This window comes from Coenobita brevimanus, chromosome 92 (assembly GCF_032717465.1).
Source record: "Coenobita brevimanus isolate Jiangsu-jjx chromosome 92, ASM3271746v2, whole genome shotgun sequence".
Classification (NCBI taxonomy): domain Eukaryota; kingdom Metazoa; phylum Arthropoda; class Malacostraca; order Decapoda; family Coenobitidae; genus Coenobita; species Coenobita brevimanus.
Genome location: NC_137045.1, coordinates 25,173,266 through 25,178,353, shown reverse-complemented (window position 1 = coordinate 25,178,353; position 5,088 = coordinate 25,173,266). Strand labels below are relative to the sequence as shown.

The window sequence follows — 5,088 nt, the reverse complement described above, 5'->3', positions numbered from 1 at the left end:
TTCGTGAATCTCTGCAACGGTCTGGTGGCTAGTCAGGGTCGGTAATCAGCTCCCCTGCTATCCTACAGTTGAGGGGGGCATCCAGCCTCAGCCTTTTCCGTGGCGTAGATCGGGGTGCCATGGATCTCGAAGCATGGGCCCTGCACTCCCGCCAGCGTGGGACTGTGTGCACATCACGGATGAAGCACTCGGGCATGATTAGGTTAGGCAGCCCTTTCTCCTTGAAGAGCTTAAGAAGGAGAACATGCAGGGCCCCTTTTAGGAAGGAGAACATGCAGGGTCCCCTAATCACCCCCACAAAAAGCCTTCGCTGCCGCGATGCACCTCTCGACGATGGTGCTTACCTCCTCTGAACACCCCTGATCCCTGGGCTGGCACTGCCAAACGGTGGGACTCCGCCGTGCATAGGCCGAGCCCTGCACAGCAGCCCCTGCCGGTCCCATAACGTCCCTAGCGTCAGGACCCTTGGGCGTTCCGGAGAGGGAAAACTCCACCGTCTCGTCATTGCCGAGGGATCGCTGGAGATGCCGTGGATTTGGTTTAACGATCGCCTGACGGTGAACGAAAATATCAAGGTCAGTGTCCCGGCGTTTCATAAAACCATACTCCGTCCGAACGTTAAACCACACCATGGCGCCTCTGATCGACTGGGCCATAGAAGGCCGAGGCCTGCAGTCTGCCCCTCTCAACGGGTCGTGAGCAGCAGCAGGAGAGGTTGAAGCAGGAGCAAGATTGGCACGTCCGTGCTCTGTCATGACTCGTCGCTCTCTCAAGTAGTCCATTTCTTTTTTTTATTTCTTTTTTTTCTTTTTTTTTTGGCCAATCGACTATTGGGGCCAAAGCCCCTGGTCATTAAGGCCATATATAATTCTGTATATACATACAGTACTGTATACACATATATACATATACATATACAAACATATTATATATATATATATATATATATATATAATATATATTTATATGTGTGTGTGTGTGTGTGTGTGTATATATATATATATATATATATATATATATATATATATATATATGTGTGTGTGTGTGTGTGTGTGTGTGTGTGTGTGTGTATATATATATATATATATATATATATATATATATATATATATATATATATATATATATATATATGTATATATATATATATATATATATATATATATATATATATATATATATTTATATATATATATATATATTATCTATCTATCTATCTATCTATTGCCAGACGCCTCAATCCTGTTTGGGGTGGCCACAAACAAATCGCCTCCAAGTCGCCCTGTCCCCCGCCATTTCACTGCCCTCCTCCCAACTCACACACCCCTCTCTCATATACCTCTCCACCCCATCCCTCCATCTCATCCTCGGCCTCCCCCTCCCTCTTCCCCCCTCCACCTCACTCACATACACTCTCTTCGTCAGTCTTTCACCCTCCATCCTCTCCACATGGCCAAACCACCTCAGTGTGCTCCTCATAACGCTTACTATCACATCCACATCAACACCACAACGCTCCTTTATATCCTCATTCGTCAGCCTGTCTCTCCATGTGACTCCACAGGCTCCTCTTAAATAACTCATTTCCACTGCTCTCACTCTTGACTTGTGTCCTTCCAACAACGTCCAAGCTTCACTTCCATACGTTAGAGCTGGTATCACAATACTGTCATGTAGTAACTTTTTCACTTCCATGCTCACTTCCCTGTTTCTTATCACTGCTTTCAAGGAACCAGCAACCTTTCTTCCCTGCTGTACCCTTTCAAGCACTTCACCCTCCAAACCTCCATCCTTACTCATCACACTACCCAAATACTTAAACGTACTCACATTTTCCAATTCCTCACCATCTAACCTCGCTGTACATTCACTAACTTCACCTCTTTCAAAGACCATCACTTTACTCTTCCCTACATTCACCTTTAGGTTCCGTTTCTTACACACTCTCTCAAACTCATCCACCAAGCCTTGCAGCTCCCCTTCGTCTTCACTCAACAACACAGTATCATCTGCAAACAACAGCACAGGGACTTTCCAAACACTATCCTCTCTCACCAGGGCCACTCCAACATCCACTACCCTACCTTGTACCTCTTTTATTACCCCATCCATGTACAGATTGAACAACCATGGAGACATGACACATCCCTGTTTCAAACCAACTTTCAAAGAGAAAAATTCACTTAGTTCACTATCCACACGCACTGCAGCCTTCGCACCATCGTACATACTCTTCACAGCATTCAACAACTTCCCATCTACTCCATATATTCTTAACACTTTCCACCATCCTTGTCTATCCACCTTGTCATATGCTTTCTCCAAATCCATGAAAGCCGCATACAACTTCTTTCCCTACTCTAGAAACTTTTCCACTAAAGATCTAAGAATGAATATCTGATCTACACAACTTCGTCCCTTCCTAAAGCCTCCCTGTTCTTCTCCAACTAATTTCTCTGTTCTTTCTCTAACTCTGTCTATAAGTATCCTACCATACACTTTTCCTATTATACTAAGAAGACAAATGCCCCTATGATTACCACACACTTCTTTTTCCCCTTTTCCTTTTGTACAAGGGAATAATTATACCTGACTTCCAAACCTCCGGGACTCTACCTTCCTCCCAGGCCAATCTGCACATCTTCCACATCCATTCTATTACTATCTCTCCCCCATGCTTCAGCATTTCACCACACACTCCATCAATTCCTGGGGCTTTCCCCGATTTAACTTTCTTCATTGCTTCCACAACTTCTATCCTACTGATTTCTTCCTGTCTTCTCACCTCCCTCCTTCTCCCAGCCATTCCCCAGCCACTTATACTCGCATTACTTCCATCCTCTACGTTCAACAATTCCTTAAAGTGTTCTCTCCATCTGCTCACTTTTTCTCCCTTCTCCACTAGTAGTCTACCATTTTTATCTTTCGCTCCCCTGCTAACTTCACTTCCACCCTGTCTTACTCTTTTCACTTCTCTCCAGAACATTTCCTTACAGTCCCTCCACTTTACACTCAAATTCCTTCCAAATTCCTCATCCACTCTCTTCTTACTCTCTCTTACTAATCTTTTCACCTCTCTCTTCCTTTCCACATATAACTCTCTCTTCCGCCTCTCAACTTCTTCCACGCCCCTATTTCTCACCAATTCATTGTATGCTTTCTTCTTTTGTGCCACAGCCTGTTTCACCTCTTCAGTCCACCACGCTGTTCCTTGCACCCCCCTCCGTCTTCTCTTCCTTCCATATATATATAAATATATCTATATCTAAAGAGTCTAAAACTGATTACCTAACAGACAAATCGCTAACCTATACTAAATCCTAAAGAGACAAATAGCTAAACCAACCCTAATGGTAAAAATACCTCGACCAAGAGAACACCATCGACTGCAGATTTGTAATGCCTTTCTACATTACATACCTGCACTCATCACCTTGGGACTGTCAGTCGAGGCACAACCTAATGTAAGGGACATCAATATATGAAAGGGAACCAGACAAGTTAGGAACATTTCCATATACGTCAGCTGTCGGTCCTAATTAGGACAACTTAATCAAGATTGTATAATGTATTTACATATGTACAAAAAGTGAAGAACCTCGCCCAACAAACCACCATCGACTGCAAGTGCCCAATACCTCTCTATATTACACACTTGCACTCATCAGCTGGTGACTGTCAGGCGAGGAACCGGATTTAATGTAGGGGACGGGACATCTATATTGGAAATAGATTAGTCGTAAGCAGGAACTATTTCATATATGTCAACTGTCAACCCTAATTAACAGTATAATATTTACATATTTACAATTGATATAAACCAAAACCATATACTAAAAAAGTCACATCACTCTGATCAATCCAGTCTCTCAAGAAAGCCATCAATTTATCAGTCATAACAATGTCCCCATCACCCAGGATGGTGGAAAGGGTGAAGGGGACCTCTGCTGCGCCGCAGTAATTTATAAGGGAAGCACGTTCACGAATGAATCGCCCACAGCGCAGGATGATATGACTGATAGATAACACCGCATCACAGATGTCACATTGCGGTGGGAAGCGTCTTTCCATATAAGGCTTCATATAAGTTAAAATGGTGGCATTAAGCCGCAAACGCGCCAACACTTTTTCTTCAAGGCGACTGGGACGGTTGGCAGTGTCAGGTCCACTGACCTTGCCACAGAAGATTTACTGATTTTTTTCCGAGAAAGAGACGACCGTAGATCACGAGGAACGTCCTAAGTCTCCTCGAGCTCTAATATCTGTAGCTCAGCCAAGCGTTTATGATGTTGGAAACGCTGGTCATAATTGGCTGAGCTACTTACATGAGAAAAACTCCTGGCGAGGATGCTAGCAACGTCCACGGGATCGTCATAGATGGTGTTGTTCACCTGCAGGGTGGTCACAGGGAAGTATGGGCCCCTAATATTTATTATTCTTATAGTGGACCAGGTCTTACTTAGTGGTGTAGTAAGAGTCACCGTGGTCAGAAAGTACCGCAAGGAGTCACGTTTGGCCCTTCTTATTATTCTCCTTGCCTCAGTCCGTGCCTGTTTGTAAGCAATAAAATTTTCCTCAGTGGGCTGACTATCAAAAATCCTGTATCTCCTATTGCGTTTCCTTGATGCTTGTCGGCAATCCGGTGTCCACCAAAGTGCTATATGCTTCGCATGAACTGTAGGAGTCTTGGAAATAGCAGCCTCAGCCGCGTGTAATATGGATCTGGTTAAATTTTCGACCTTAACATCTATGGTCTCCCCAGATATATCTAACTAGGCGATCCTTGAGAAGGATCCCCAATATGCTTTCTTATAGTTATATTTTGGAGGTGGAGGGTCCAAAACGATGTTGCGTGTATAAGAAAGACAGATGTGTAAATGATCACTTCCCAAGGAGTCGTCATAAGGGTCCCACGAGAAATCTTGATGTATACCAGGGGAGGCCAGATATAAGTCAATGGCCGAAAATTTACCAGTACGATCATCTACACGAGTCGCTCTACCATCGTTCAGAAGACAGATGTTGGACTACATGCTCCCAACGACCATCGATCCTCAAGCTACCCCATTGATAGTGATGGATGTTAAA

General features: G+C 43.9%; 1 pseudogene; it reads right to left on the bottom strand.

Moving 5' to 3' along the window:
* Window positions 1–284: 284 nt before the first annotated feature.
* LOC145412172 (Y-box-binding protein 1 pseudogene) lies at window positions 285–632 on the bottom strand (annotated as a pseudogene).
* Between the last annotated feature and the right edge of the window lie 4,456 nt (window positions 633–5,088).